This window comes from Mya arenaria, chromosome 5 (genome assembly GCF_026914265.1).
Source record: "Mya arenaria isolate MELC-2E11 chromosome 5, ASM2691426v1".
NCBI classification, from domain to species: domain Eukaryota; kingdom Metazoa; phylum Mollusca; class Bivalvia; order Myida; family Myidae; genus Mya; species Mya arenaria.
The window spans coordinates 53,799,822-53,816,802 of record NC_069126.1 but is presented as its reverse complement, the minus strand read 5'-3'; the positions used below and the strand labels follow the sequence as shown (position 1 = coordinate 53,816,802).

The window sequence follows — 16,981 nt, the reverse complement described above, 5'->3', positions numbered from 1 at the left end:
TTTGGTGATGATTGGAATAAGGCTTTTAAAGTAATTGATTGAAAAAGACCAATTTTTAGTAGATAATACTCCATAATTAAAGGGCAATAACTCTCCCAATGACTCAAGCGATTCGGCTGGCAACCAAACATGTCCATGATATTATGCCCATACACTTTCTGACCAAATTTGGTGATGGTTGGACAAAGGATTCTAAAAGTATTTATCTGACAAGATTTTAGGTAATTTCTATAACTAAAGGGTGATAACTCTTCAGTGATTCAAGCAATATGGCTGGTAATACAACATGTTCATGTAATTATGCCCATACTGCTTCTGACCCAGTTTGGTGTTGATTGGACAAAGGCTTCTAAAGTTATTGATTGGACAAGACCAATTTTAGGTAATTTCTATAATTAAAGGGGTATAACTCTCAAGTAACAAGAGTGATATGGCTGGTTATCATACATGTCCAAGATATAATGCCCATACACTTACTGACGAAATTTGGTGATGGTTGGAGAAAGAATTCTAAAAGTATTGATCGGACAAGACCGATTTTCGGTAATTTCTATAATTAAAGGGCGATAACTCTCAAATGACTGAAGCAATATGGCTGGTTATACAACATGTTCATGTTATTATGCCTATACATCTTCTGACCCAGTTTGGTGATGATTGGACAAAGGCTTCTAAAGTTGTTGATGGGTCAAGACCAATTTTAGATAATTTCTATAATTAAAGGGGGATTACTCTTGAGTAACTAAAGTGACATGGCTGGTTATCAAACTTGTCCATGCTTTTATGCCCATGCACATTCTTACCAAATTTGATGATGATTGGACAAAGCCTTCTAAAGTTATTGATCGGACAACATACTGGCCACCGCTTAACGTATGCCGCAGGTAAAACTATAATACGTCCTGTGCTATGAACAGAAGTACAAAGACATTTCTTCACTAGGCATATGATACGTTAATGTTATGTGTACACTATTACAATTTTCGGACAAAAAATAGGGAAAAAAGTCTTAGATGTGCATTCTACCTTAAAAGCTAAAAGGTTCTTCACATCTTACCTTACTTACGTACAAATGTGATATAAAATAAAAAAAATCTGTAACTGCTCAATATGTTTATGTTTATTCTCAAACAGTTTATTATAGGCCAATTAGCAGTTGATTTGATCAAACCAAATGTATAACTTTTCATTTGTTTTTTAAAAACATCAATGACCACAATTTACTCCTATAAGTATAATGATTAGAAAATGCTGGTGGCAGGAACTGAATACTTAAGATCTGCAGTCTTATTCTGTGTTAGTACACCACTGTGACTTGAAAGTTTTATGTATTATTTAAAATCAATTAAAAATTGTGGCATGATTTATCAACATTGGACCGAAAGATGTCAACATTGAAATAAAATATTTGTTACCATTAGAAAGTTTGATTGTTATTGTGGGTTTTTTAAAAACCTACTTTAGAAAAAAGCTTTGATTTTGGTTGAGTTCTTTGATATCAAGTAGAAACCTTTAGGATACAATGCCAGGTACATTGACAGTTCTCAAAAGGAATAATAACATGTAGCATGCAAAAATGACTCTTTGAAAAAAATAATTCGGCAAACATACATAGTTTTGTATGATTATGTTATTGAGAAAGTAAATCTTATTGGATCATCTGGCACTAGCGTATCATGGTTTCGCCCCCCCCCCCCCCACACACACACACATTTTCTGCTGGGGTGCTGTGACCCTCATGCTTCAAAAATAAAGGATCTCTAGGGCCAAACAGATTATCTTCATCTTGAGTTATGTTTTACTATCTAATATACATATTGGACGACTCCTCTAAATATGGTACAACTTCATAGTGGTAAGACTTTGTGTTGTTATGAAATCTCTTGTAATTTGCAGGACTTACTCTGTAGACGTAACAAGCTGTGTCATCCATTGCCAAATTGCAGCTCCTGGCCCTTGACACAACCTGAAAAGCAGAACTTAAAATGTAAAGCATACTTTTGAAATCAGCCCATTTATTTTTAAAGCAGCCATATTATTTTTACAAAATAATCCAAAAAGCACTAGTACATCAATACTCTTACTCATTTTTATGTTGAAACAATCTGTACTATCATAACATCTTTTCAAAACGCATGTGAAAATGTCCTTATTCTTTGTTCGTTGATATCAGTCACAAACCACGATTGTTTCGCCTTTTGCTGTATTTTAAGTGAATCACCGAGTGGGCTAATTTTTGCACTTCATTGTGTAAGATACAGAAAATGCAAAAAATGTACCATATTCAAGGAAGCTAATTTGAGTTTGATTATGCAAGGCATAAAGAAATATTTTCCATCTGCAAAAGGAATACAAAACTTAGGAGAATCACCAAAATTGTGATAAGGCAATCATAAGAATTAATCAAGCATAATGCTTGTACAAATTGTGGACTTTATTATACTGTGATGGGTGGCAGTTGGAGGGGTGAGTATGTTCATTCTTTGTAAGGGTGTTTGGGTTATCATCTTTTTAATATAATATTATATGAACATATACTTACTATACCTTAAGTATAATGGTTTGTTCAAGAAAATCTTTGTTTTGTTAACTGAAATTACACTACAGAAATTATTACCAACATCATAACAGCAAATGGAACATACACTTTGAACTTGTCTGGATAACGCTGCTGGATAACGCTGCTGAATGGGAGGACTGTAAGTTGAAGTGTATTTCTTGTGTTGTCCATTCTTGTAACTGCCTCGCTATCTCGTTTTCTCTGTTTATCTTGGTTCTGAAAGCAATTATGAATACTAATATAATATGTACACTGTTAAATGCTTTACTACAAATTTTTAATTTAACTTACTAATACTATAAACATTATGTGTAGATTATCACATATTGTAGGTCTATATATTCAGGGCTTTATTCATCTATTTTGAGTGTATAACTCACAATTTGGAAATTTTCACATGTAGATCTATGTTAGAAATTGGGAAAAGGAGCAAGAAATTACAGCAAAGTTATTGAATAAAAGTGAACGATATAAAGTAATAGTAATTAATTAATCGACAAAGTTACAATTGCTATTTGAAAGTATCTTTTTGTGTCAATTAAGGGCCAAATTAAACTATTTTTCTTAAGCTTTAATTTGTAAACGATATAAACTTTTTGGTATTAGGAATAGAGATAAAAAATAGCCAATAACAGCGGAAAAAAAGCCCTGATGAGTAACAAATAATAGTGTTCATATACACCTACAAACAAATTATAACAAACATACAATGGTTAAACACAGTTCTGTTTACATAAGTAGCATGCCCTGCCTCACTGACTTTTTTCACTCATACTCCTAAGTTTGTGTGAGACATCAGAATTACAAAAAGCATCAATTTTAGTCTTGGAAGCCTTTACAACATTATACTTAGTGAATGAAACTTACATGAACACCACACATCATGAAATTACATAAGGGCGTACAATAAACTTTACATAAAAAGTTATTTGCAGCTCCTGATGTTTACCTCGTCTAATATCATAAATATAAGGGGGCACTTAGAAATTAGCAGTCCCCATAATAAAAATAAATGGGTTACATAAATCTATACAGAAAGAACAGAGTGCAGCCCCTATTCCTACAGTTTATTTACTAACAGGCTAATTATGGGGAGTGCCCAGTTGAACTGGAATCTACTCGGATTCCATTAAAAAAGATCACAAGATATTTTTTCCAAAAGGCTTGAAGGGGCATTATTAACTATGCAATCATTATAACAAACAACATTGGTGTAGCCACAAAAATGCGCATTACAGGAACTTTGATAACATTTGGACATTCAACTCTTCAATGATTTATTAGATTGCCCATAGTAGAGCAGCCAAAACAAAACAAAATCGTCAAGACTATGCAGCTAGTCCTATGGACTACCTTAGGTATAACACATGAGCTGCACACAATAAAGTAAGATTAAAAGGATTAGTATCAATCTTGATTTAGTTTTGTGTACGCCGATGTTGCACGAATGAAGTTGTCAACAAGGTTTCCTTGTTATTCTATGGCATGACAATGTCGCTGACAGGTACCACTCAATTCACTGACAAGCCGGATCATGTTGAAAAGAAATGATAGGAGCGGAGTAACGGGAAACTGCTCAATTAAATAAAAGTGATTTAACGATTTTGTCCGAATTTGCCGCTGGTTTTTTATTTAACCCAACGAAAAATAACCTCGAGCACCGTTAACAGAAAACGTAATGTCTAGTATGCGGTTATAAGCGGTACCCAAAAACTCTCCGGCGGGGTTACCGTTCTTTACAGTTTATCCACTTTTTGCAAAATAAGCTCATTTTTATAAAGAGACTGCAAGCCCCTTGGTTATATGTCTGGTTAATTGAGTCCTTATATGGCTCATGGAATATTCATTAGACGCGCTGCGTGCTAAACTCATTAACCAATGAAAAATCGCTATAAGCATGCATAGGACCCAATGACAACATAACTAGGAACCAGGGCATCGGGGAGCTGAGACGAAACCTTTGTACATTGGTTTCTTAAAGTAAGCTGGAAATCACCAGAATGGTGGCAGCGGATGTCGACAAGAACGATTGTAATTTGCGTTCACTCGGAAGCTTTGTGAATCAGCTATATTATGGATGTACATTGTATTCATATTTCATTTTAGCTTGCTTTCCAAGATTCAATGCAATAAAGCTCAAGATTTATGTCTTATAAAGCTCTAGACAATATATTGTGTCTACGAGTATTTCTCTAATGAATTCCTTGACCAATATGATTGCAATTCGTCATTTTTTTGGCATTTTCCCGATTTTTGTGATATCCGGTAAAGACAAATTTGTTTTCAAATGGGCCGCCATTTGGTTTCATCGTTCTTATTTTCACTTTTGATAGTGGCTTGGACTTTCACTATTTGTTTACAAAATTAGTCTAAATCCTCAGTAAGAAGTACTGTTGTCAGGTAAATCGGATTTAAGGCCGATTGTTACAAGCCTGTCAATATCAATCCCAAAATGGTTAAACAGAGCCTGAAGTTAATGTCTCCGGCAGAATTTGCACCAAAATCTGTCCATAGTTGCAGCGACCCTCATGTCACTGCTGTTGTGACACGATGACGTGATAATAGGCACCAAACAGTAAGATCCCTACCAGGATTCATATTTTTTTAGGAGGTGCAATTAGTTTAAAGTTCACTCGTTATGCTGAATGTTCTGGAAGAACAGTCGAAGAATGTTTGCGTGCTCTCTGCTTGTGCCTGACAGGCAAAGCTGCTGATTATTGCCTGTTGAAAGCCAATTTTGTACTCCAATTTGTGATGGACGTTTTGGTATTACTGAGCTCGCAGAACTTGAAAAGTTTATAAATTCCCAAACTATCAGGAGGGTTTGTCAGAGTATGCTGGATAAAGAACTGAGCTCATGGTTTGCATCGGTGAGTCCGGACCCCGTTTACACTTATAAAGATAGTGCAAAGGTTGCCACGGTATGGTACCAAAGTTACCCGTTGGAAGGTGCTAGTTTTATGCAGAGATTCAGAAAGTGGACAACATTGTGCCGCTAAACGCCCGGTGCATACAATTTGTAACTGACAATGATCAGGACTGTTCAGGAAAAAATCGGGACCTGGGTACGGCCGTCCACTGGGATACACGCAGAAATGTAGTCATGTGCCCGAGAAACAGTGTGAACAAGGGTTCTCCAGACTTCACTGTTATGTTAAGTGAACGGTTATTTCTAGGCGTGTCACTGTGTACAACGGGGAAATGAAGCCCGGGAAACTCAATAGACATGAAAGACATGGTGCAGCGATAGACAATTATTCATTGCCATAGGAGAGTTTACCCATAAAAGAAGTTATGAAGCACAATAGAAACCAAGCCAGAATAATTAGTTCTGGTAGTATAAGATTAGCTTTAAGGTAGCACTGCCCAAAGCCGTAAAGTTATTCCAAGTAGTTACCCGTCTTCTTTCTATGCTGGAGTCCCAACAAGTCTCTCAACTTTGGGAGATGTTTTGTCTCACACATAGGGAGAGAGAGAAAAGGGTGCTGTCCTCGATGCCGTTGGCCATTGCTAGTCACTGTCATCTGACAGGACATTCTTTGTGTTTTCAATATGGTAGGTGTGTGTGCCTCAAGGGATGCCAAGACTGAGGCAATGAAAGTATGGATGCTGGTCGTCTCTTCCTGGAGACGGACTCTCCATGTTCTAGTCGTTGGTCTCTCGCGCGGCACGGGAGGTAATCTCTCGGCTTCCTTGGGGTCACTGCGCAAAGCGTTGGTGAAGTCCTCAGACTTCCCCTGAGGGTTGTCCTCCAGATCCACAGCCGATCGGCTGTATCTTTAAAGAAAGGTCCTTACATAAGATTTATAGGGGTGGTTGTAGCATCATATGTCTTGGAGGGAAATTCTATTATGGACTTTGATAATACATTTTCGGTCATATAGAAACTTACCGTTTGTCAAAATTGGTTATCGTGATGTATGTCACGATGTTCACAGAGGGTCTCCAGGGTCAAACAAATCTGCTAGCGTCACGTATCCCCAACAAATAATAGGACGGGGGAGAGTTTGGTATCATTCAATACTGGTACCAAGCTTGTAGATAAAATCAATGGAGATAACCGGGAATTAGGACCTCTGGAGAGCTGAGACGAAACCGAGGCTTCAGGCCAGGAGCATGCTTGCTGTAGTTGAAGGTCAAAAGCCATTTTCTTAGGTTGTGCAGCTACCTTCAGGAAAGGTTATTGTACCAAATAACATATATGCATATTGGTATCTTTAAGTACGTTGGAAATCACCACAGTCCTTATGTCGCCGGTGGGGTAAACATCAGACGTATCGTAGCGTGCTGAACTCATTAACTCATAAAAAATGAAAACATTACAAATAATCATTTACCACTATAAATATGCAGTGGATCCAATAACAACACCTAATGAATTATAATGACAACGCACATATATGTAATATTATAAAGGGCATTGCTCCACTAAACCGGGAATTATAATGCAAGATCAAATGAAAATCAAACGTTATCTGTGGAAATACCAATTTGGTTTGAGTATCGGACTTCGGGTCTGAGCTTCGTCGATCATCACCAGGATTGGAAAATGGTTTGTAATTGCATAAAATATTATAGCTTATTTGATGTTCATGGTTGTGACATTGCCACTTCAATGCGACTTTTTGCCTATACATTACCACATGTTCGTGTACAAATGTACCGCTAGCTTTCACTTCCACTATGCGTTATAGCTCCATAGAGTGCTTTTGATAACGCTATGAGATGTGTCGGAAAACGCGAAACGCACAATTAAGAGTAAATATATTTCCAAGTTATAGCGGAGCATGAACATCGGTTTTTGGTCTTGGTTAAGAAATATGGAACTTTATCGGGTCAAAAGGAAAATATAGGCATGTGCTTCATGATATATATGTAATATATACTGTGGAGTAGCGCTATTGTTCGTCCAATTTTTATCTGGCTTTAGCTCAACCAACACAACAGCATGAGCAGGGGTTTTATGCTGCTTTTTCGTTCAATTCGGTTCGAAAGTATGAACCAGAAGTCAAAATTAGAATGAGTAAATTATGACATGGCACGAACATCGCTTTTGCTCTAGCCTGTAAAACCGTATCGCAACAAAATATAGGCACGGGCTTCAGTTGCAAAATTGAAATTTATCACAAATGAACGAAGTCTAGTTGGATGTTTTTCGTGTAATATAGATAAATGCTTTAACTGTGACCGTAATGCTCTTGATGGCCAGGGTCCCGTTTTAATAAAGATCGCAAGGCTTAGCATCGTAAATTTCCTGACGTAACTTCGCTTTTGGCGTAACTTGCGTTTCTATTGAAATATCGTATGGGCATTTATCGCATAGATTATGCTTGTAACTTTACGGGTTTACCTGAACACTCTGAAGCAATGTAAGATTTGCGGCAAAGACATTTTATCGAAACTGGGTCCAGGGCATGTTTATATGCTTCTTTTTTCGTTCACTTGTAATTCGGTTTTAAAAGCTCACCAGCATGCACATGTATTTTTTATCGAAATGGGTTCTTTGTGGTGTTTGTCTTGTATTATTTATGTATATCTTATTTAGTTGCTCTTCTTGTGTAAGTTTGGTTTTAATACAATTCATTTTACCATGTATGCTTACATGATTGCAGTGCTTCATTCAGTTGAACCGTTGCTTTTGCTTTTCTTTCATTGCTAGTATGTCATATGCAAGTACCACACATATTATGCAAATAGTGTCACAGCTAATGTCTATGTTTAGGAACTTTCATTGTTGTATTGATCATACATCAAGTCAAATGTCTATTTTAATGTCTTTTAAATGTTCAATATTTGGCAAGCACAATATATGTGTCATTTTTAAAATGTGTAGGTGTTCTGAGAGGTGTTCTTTCTTTCCGAAAGAATATTTTATCAGATTTGGGTGCAAGAGGCAAATGTAGTTTTACGCAAAAGTTTAACAATATTAGGAATGGTTTCATGTACCCCAATGTTTGACACTATCAAAGCAACACTGTATTTTCCCTTTTTGGTAATAAATTCCATTTTAAGAACCATATTTGCATTTTTGTATCCATGAAATAAATTTAACCCCTTATGGATCTATATTCTATTGAAACTCTTATTTTGTTATAAAAATATATCACCATTAAGCCACATGATATGTATATTGGCTAGTCTACAACATCTGACACAAACCATACTCATACTGCCGAAAAACATTTTTTATGTAAAATTGCAAACGGAATTTCAACAAATCTCTGATATTTAATATTCCTTCGTATTTTGTTCTCTCTTCCTTATAACACTAAAACTTGTTGCAACGGATAGATGTTTTACTTTTGAAAAAGAGTGTACCTTAAATCAAAATTAAATTAATATTAATCAGGATCCATAACTCTGGGATAAGTATTTTTTTAGTTATTGCCTTCTGTTAATTTTCAAACTTTTTTGTCCGGAGCATTACTTGAAAAATCCATGCGTTAATTGTTCGAACTTTATATCTTATTTCGGATAAGTCTAGTGCATAGAAACTATAACTCTGAATGCAGTTTTGTATTCGTAATTGTCCTTTCTGTATTTTCATATTTTGTTTTGTCCGGAGCATTACTCGAACAATCTTTGAGGTATTGACTTCAAAGTTCATATGCAAATAGATCTCATTGAGGAGATGTGCACTGTACAGAAAACTTATCTCTGACTGCAGGTTTTTTTAGTTATTGCTCTTTGTCAATTTTGTCCGGATCATAATTTGAAAATTCTTTGTGGTATTTACTTCAAACTTCATAGACAGATATATCCCATTGAGCAGAAGTGCAATGCTAAGGAACCACAACTCTGGCTGCAGTATTTGTTTTGTTATTGCGCTTTGTGACTATACATGCATCAGGAGCATAACTAGAAAAGTCTTTGATGAATTGACTTCATATACCATAGACAGATATATATCACTGAGGAGAAGTGCAGTGCATAGGAACAAGTACTCTTGTAGCAGTACTGTTTCAGTTATTTTCCTGTTAATATTCATACTTATTTTTGTCCGGAGCATAATTTGAAACGTCCTTGAGGTTTTGCCAACAACTTTATATACTTATATATCTCTATTGAGAAGAAGCACAGTCCAGGGGAACCATAGCTCTAACTGCAGATTTAAGTATTTTTAGGGTTTTGACTTCAAACTTCATATACAGATATGTCTCATTGAGGAGAAGTGCAGTGCACAGGAAACATAACTCTGGCTGCAAGACTTTTAGAGTAATCGGGCTTTGTTAAATGTTCATTGGTATCCTTTGTTGTAAGGCAAATTTGACACTGTAGTTAATTCGTGGGATATGGCTCTTGTTTGATGATTATTCCTTACAAAAAATATCAAGTTTTATCTCGTGTCTTTACATAACTAAGCTCTCAGTCCTTTGATTTCAATAGTGAACATGTGTAGAGACGTGTTATCTTTAAAACCTAAATATTTGGAGCCGTTTCGGTTCGGTCGGAATGTCTCAGCGTACGAAGTCACATTATTCCAATAAACTGAGGATTGGCATTTGGGAAAAAACACAAGCAAATATAGTAATGTAATTTAAGTGTTTGTAGCAAGGTGCATATTTCAGTATTTTATCAGTTTGTGTGTTTGGTATGGTTCTATATCGTATATTGTTTTGTATTGTTTGTGTATCGTCGTGTTTAGTGTTGTGCTACGTGGTTATTGTCCTCTGTGCGTTACTGTCCGTCTATGTTCGTCAATGTCCGTCTATGTCCGAGTGCGTCAGAGCGTGAATACTGGTTATGCGAGTTTGTCTAAATTTATAGAGTGATTGATTGGTTCATAATGCCTTTTCCCCTTTTTCCCGCTTCATTGCACACGCCCTTATTTATATATACACATAAATCATTCCGTTCTGAATCATCATCGACGCAAGTCAAGATTTCAATTGTAACAGTTGTTACTATATTCTTACTTATTTAATATTCGCTCTTATCTTTGAGCTCAAATATTCATTCATATTTAATTATTATTTAGACGTGCCTGGTAAGTTTATTGCTCATAGTTCTTAGAATGTTTTATGTATTTTACCGCGAAGTCTCCCTTGATATATTTACCGATCACTGTCCATTGTCTTTGTATTTGGTGTTATTAATAATATGATTATGTTAGCATATACTTTTATATGTTTTATTATATGTTTTAGGTTTCGTTCGACTACGTATAAATAAATAATATTCGAACTCCGAAGTTGAGTGGTTTTGTCTTGGGACACCCACACTACAAATGGCTCCCCGATCGAGGTTGGCGTAGTCCAGAGCCAGGCCGTCGTGTCCTCCAGACCAGACGTTGAGGGGATTTTGTCTGCGTTTTGACGCCCAGAAGAGGTCGAGAAGCCCAGCATATCCGCCGGCACCTCCGTATTGGTATACCTCCCCGTCCCTTTCCCCTTTTAACGGTTTGCTATGTTTATTCCCAGCGTTAGTGCAACTATGTTTTTTATAATGAAACTCTTATTATTATACAGCTTTAAATCTTTTATTTCTTATTTGATACGATATTTTAAAGATAGGAACCCTCTGCGATTACCCGTCCATTATCATCCAGACAGCAAAGAGGAGAAGGAGGCGGTGGAGGGAATGTTGGTCGAATGTTGGGCAGAAAACGAAATTGAGATGATAAAAAATGCGCCCAAAATCGGCGTTATTGGGCGGCGTTATTTTAACAGTTCACAATAGTGTTTTCAGCTTCCGCTTCCCTAGTAACATGTTTCATCCTGTTATATTTTAAAATAATAAAAAAATATAGATTGAACAATAATTGTTTGGTATTTTCTCAATATTCCCCTCCGATTTTTAAGGATATAATTCTTAATAACACGTCTCTAGAATCATTGGCACCAAAATACTTTTAACATCATTTGCACCAATTACTTTGAGTCTGCAAGTGTTCCTGAAAGTGTCATAGACAATTCTAAACGATATGCAATTGAACCGGGATCAAAGACTCAATTTCATTGGTGTAACATACCGTGTTTAACGACGTAAAATTGAACCCGGGTGCATTACAAATTGCAATTTACGTTATCGGCACCTCTCCTGAAAGTCTGCGAATCATTTCTCAAAAATGTAGACTATCGGTGCGCGTTTCATTCTCCGGACAAAATGGCGGAGTGTGCGGTCACAATGACGGAATTTCCGTTTTGGGCGCCTTTTTAAGCGGACTGTTTTGGAGGGAAACCAAAACCACAAGAAGAGAAATGCAGCTTACAAACACCATACAACGATTGTGATAGTTGACAACCTGATGCAATATTAATACTGATATAATTATGCCTTCTTTTGATATTACTTTTGTTGGTCTTTATTCGTGTAAATTTATCTTTTTCAGTATACGTTCTATGAACGCCATAGCTCGAAGTTGTTGAACAGAAATATTTGTTTTATCTTTAGGAGAGATACCATGCTTGATCATGCATCTTCATGGTGGTGTGAACAATTATAACAATGTGTTCAGGTGCGGAAATGAACAGCGGCTGTAAGTCTAAGTGTGGCCTTGACCTTGACTGTATGAAGATTGAAGAAACATGTGCTCTTTACGTTTGACCGACGTTGTGAACATTTATAGCAAATTATCCTGCATCATTTGATCGATTATTGAGTTCTTGTGCGCACTCAAAAATGGCCATTGACCCTTTAAGTTATGACGTGTGACATTGACCTTGAAGTTACCGGGCCGATACATCTATTCTTAATGTCACATCCGTGTGGTGAATATATGGCCATGATAATTCTTTATCCTTCCAGCGGTACAAGAGGAATCATAAGTGGACGGACGGACATCTGGGAAAATAGTAACTATCTGCAAAGCTTAGGCTCACTGGTCTATGGGACATGAATACAAACTTATTTTCAGATCGACGTAGTTCGAGTTTTGTCCCGTTCATTTATCACGCTGCAAATGTGTACATTATCAAGCATTTATCAGGAAGAAAACCTTGTAACATGGCGAAATAGCTGAGATCGATTCTCTTGTTTATTGATTCAAATTGAAATGACTTGGTGCATTGTAAACGCCCATTAAAACCTATTCTACTGTGTTAAATAATTTTGTTATAGATCGTATAACTGTGGACGTGTTTGACAAAACTATCATTTTTATTTTCATCAACACGTTTGAACTTACCCCTGATACAAAAATTTGAGTTAACTTCTGTTCACGTGCAAAAATATGTGGTTTAAATTGTTTACATCCCGATTTAAAGTGCTACTTAATTGTTGACAGGTAATATTATACGTCCTGTTTGTGAGAGCTTCCTTAGATTTAATATGCTATCAATTGAAACATTCAAATACAAGGATGTAACTTCAATCAATTCTTAGATGATATGTTTCCTGATATAATTATAAAGCAGGCATAAATTTCGGGAAGACTTTCAGTTTGTCTATGTTATAAATATATAACAGGCACATTGCACCAGGAAGAGTTTCAATTGCTATTATAATAACAAAATAAACAGGAGCACGTTTTGTTTACGTGTTTTGTGTATTTTTTTCTTATTTTTTTCATGTTCATAACAAATATTGTTTTGAATACAAATCAGGAAGCAAAATGACTACACCGTAAAACTGCGTTTTACCAAATGTTATACATTTCGGGATGTTTGGTTTCGTAAATTTATATAAACACTCTTACTATTCTTCCTTAAAAGAACGGATATATTTCAACTGTATATATATTTCGACAAACGCAGCATCTTCGAAAACTGCCTAATAAAAAAATAACAACGTTTGTGATTGGTCAAATGAGGTTTTATTTCAGTAAAACGATTGTGACGTCTACAAAACAAGTGAAATCATTGAAGCCGCCGCTGTTCAAATAACCGAATAAATGCTTCTTTCAGTTATACTTAAAGTGTTATTTTCAGCGTTATAGTTGAATAATTAAAGAGTAAATTTGCAAATATAGAATGTCAGTGCACAATGAACTGACCAAATTTTTTTATTCACCGATGAACCACAATACCAAAACTTTCAATCCTTAAAAAGTAAGCGCAGGTCATGTCCTTACCGCACATAGAACAATAAAGTTGCGTTTAGCATATGTCGGGATATTTGCTTCTAATGGTATCTTTTGGTGGAACATAACCTGTGAGAGCGGAAAAATTAAATTACGTAATTTTAAAGATCAAACAGCTTTCTGCACTACGTAAGTTATAGGATAACTACGTTTCATGTCTATTTATAGCTTTACATACTGGTATAAGCATTTTTTTTAAAATTCAACGCCAGTCTCCACTGTAACTACTTATAACTAGAGAAAAATATGTTAAAAGTCGAGGGACATTCTCTAAGGCCCTCATTTAATATAAAAAAAAACTCGATTACTTTCGTTTTCGTCCAAATACCAGTGTTATGATTCAATTACGTCTATTTTCTTCTAAAAATAAAACACAGCTTAAAATAGTCTTCGTGGCAATTTTAGAGTGTTAGTCTTTAGTTTGACAACATGGACTATCTCAAAACATTCTTTTCCAAGGAACCATAATTCAACCCTCCGACATACAGGTCTCTTGTGGATTATGTTTATGCTCCAAGACATCTGTATTGATGCGTTTTATGAATATTATGTTTCTGAGAATCATCGGTTTATACAGAAACGGTTGTCTTGAACTATTTCAAAACTCTTTGAGACGATCCCGAGCCGAGCGCCGGAGAATTGTCGTCTGTCCAAAAAACTGAATTTCACTTCCTTGTCCATTTATGAGTAACCCATCCGTTTCAGGTATATAAAAGGTCAATGCCAAATTTGAGGGTAATTGCACTTGAATCAAGCAGATTTTTCTAAAACGGAATGTCACCCATTTCAACTCAGATAATGTTTCAGTTATAAGACAGCCAAATTCCTCAGGTTTGATACCACTAAAGCTAGACTTGTGCTCCTTCCAACAAACGCTTAGGAATAAATTACATAATTACTGTTCTATATACTGTCTTAATTGTACTTGACATTTCCTACAATGTACTATTATTATTGTATTGCTAGCAGTGCTGAATAGGCTGGGTTCATTCGTTTTCAGGCGATGTCTGTATTCGGCCATTTTGTACTTGAAATTACATTTAGGTAATTTCTGTACATGTTGGACCTCTGCTAACTAACAAATTTTAACCTTAGAGACAAGACCAGCACAGGAGGTTAAACCCCGATTTTTGTATCCAGTTTTGACCGCTTGGACATAATTTGAACACACATGGTAGCGGACCAGCAAATGATGCTTCATACAAACATGACGGGTCAGTGGCTAGCGATTTCATTGGTGTAACAGATGATTTTCAAAGATTTCCCTTTATCAGTCTATAGAAGACTTGTGCCCCCGATTTGAAATATCTTGGTACAGGACCGCTCTATGTTATATACACATACCAAACATTAAGGGTCTGGGCCGAGCTGTTTTGAACAAAAAGATTTCCCTATTTATCGTTATGTAAGACAGGTGACCCCCAGGTGACAAAACTTTGATCCCAGGATTAAATTTGAATAATCTTAATAAAGGACCAATATACAATATATCACACCGAATATCAAAGCTCTAATCTGTATGGGTTTTGTCAAGGTATTTCTTTTTTCTTTTAAGTTACATTGGTAACCAGAGTTCTGTTTAAAGCTTTATTGAACGTTTTGAAAGGGTACCACCCAAGGAACATCCCTGTGAAGTTTCAAAATAATTGTTCGGGCATTTTAGAAGATGTTGCTTCATGCATTTGTTGACACCGGGCGCTGGACAAAGACCAATCACAAAAACTCGTTTTGACCATTTTGTGCTCTAGTGAATGGTCTGAAATAAGAGTTTTTACTATGATTGGTGAATGCCCCCGAAGTAGTCTCGAGTGCGATTCAAAGGTCATTTTGAAATGTGTGGATGAAGAATGGAATCGAGCCAGACGATCGGACGGACGGACCTTAAAGGTAAGGATAGGGGTCTCGTTCGTTATCTTGATATGTCAAACACATGTCGCAAGTTATTCTAAAACGTGTCCATACAAGAGAAAGTTACAGCCTTGACACGACCACTTATACTTTTTGTCCTTAGATGCAGCATCCCATAGTAAACACACACTACGTGTGACGTAGACTGTAGAAGTCAAAACACGGGTCGTACACAGGTCGTACACGCCATACCTTATCTTGATATGTCGAACATATTTGGCCAGGTATTTCAAAATCTGTTCATACAAGAAATTTATAGCGCTGACACGATCACCTATATCCGATGTCCTTTTATGCAGCATTCCAAAGTAAACAAACACTAATTGTGACCTTGACCTTTGAAGTAGGGACAAGAGTCTTGCAAGTGACACGCTGTCTTGGAATGTCGAACACACTAGGCAAGTTATTTTAAAATCAATCAATACAAGAGAAAAGAACCTCCCGGACACTAGACATTGGTATCAATAAACAATAGTGATTATCCACCGGAAGAACTTAAACTGCATAACAAGTATTAGGTTAATAGGCCCAAGTATTCATCAGAAATTGACCTTAATACTTCGGCCCACTGATTTCAAAATCAATAGGGTTCATATACTTGTCGTGTCCCACCTGTCTACCAAGTTTGATGACCCAGTCTCCCAGCATTTTTCAGTCGTTGATCGGAAACGGATTTTCAGGTTGAAGTCACCACAACCTTGACCTTTGACTTACTGACCTCTCAAAATAAGTAAGGTTCGTCTAATGTTAGGCCCCTAGATTCCAGCATTGTTCAGATATTGATCAGAAACATATTTTTAGCTGAAGGTCACTATGACCTTAGCTTTATACACCACAGTGACCTCTATATCAATGGGGTTCATTTTCTGTTCATGACAAATCACCCTACCAAGTTGGTACCCTGGGCCTAGGTGTATGCAAGTTATTGCTCGGAAACTGTGGGGACGGTTCGACTACTATATTCGGCCCTTTAGGGACATAAAATAATACGACTCGAGATGAAAAAAACTTTTATTCAAGAATCATCTTTACCAATTCCAAAACATTTAATGAAAATATAACCAACAAATTGCATATAACAATTAATAAAATACACAAAAACATTCAAGCAAAAACCAACACCTTCATATATAGATACTTATTTAATGTGCAAACTAACTTAAATCTTTTGTTCTTAAAATCAATTAAAGTATTATTCAAGATGGCTTCATGTTTTTGTGTCTCTGAGCACGTACTCTCTCAAGGCAATAAACAAACACATTACGTAATTGCACAGATTCACGTAACAATGGCACAACGAAAACAAACATGGTTGCACTCAACACAATTCTTCATTCATAACAAAAAAGGTTGTAACGTTTTGATTTGTAAAAGCTTTTTTAAAACAGAAACTATACACTTGAACAAATGCTCTAAATACAGAACAGCATGCAATGGACAGATGAATTATACATTTGGAAACACATTTATTATCTATACATTTGACAGAGACA

The 16,981-nt window shown here is 36.2% G+C and overlaps 1 long non-coding RNA gene across 1 annotated transcript; it reads left to right on the top strand.

Moving 5' to 3' along the window:
* The first annotated feature begins 2,337 nt into the window (after window positions 1–2,337).
* LOC128234663 (uncharacterized) lies at window positions 2,338–11,309 on the top strand. Its single transcript, XR_008260992.1, has 3 exons — window positions 2,338–2,466; window positions 2,632–2,699; window positions 10,708–11,309. It is a non-coding gene; the product is annotated as an uncharacterized LOC128234663 (long non-coding RNA).
* Window positions 11,310–16,981: the final 5,672 nt, after the last annotated feature.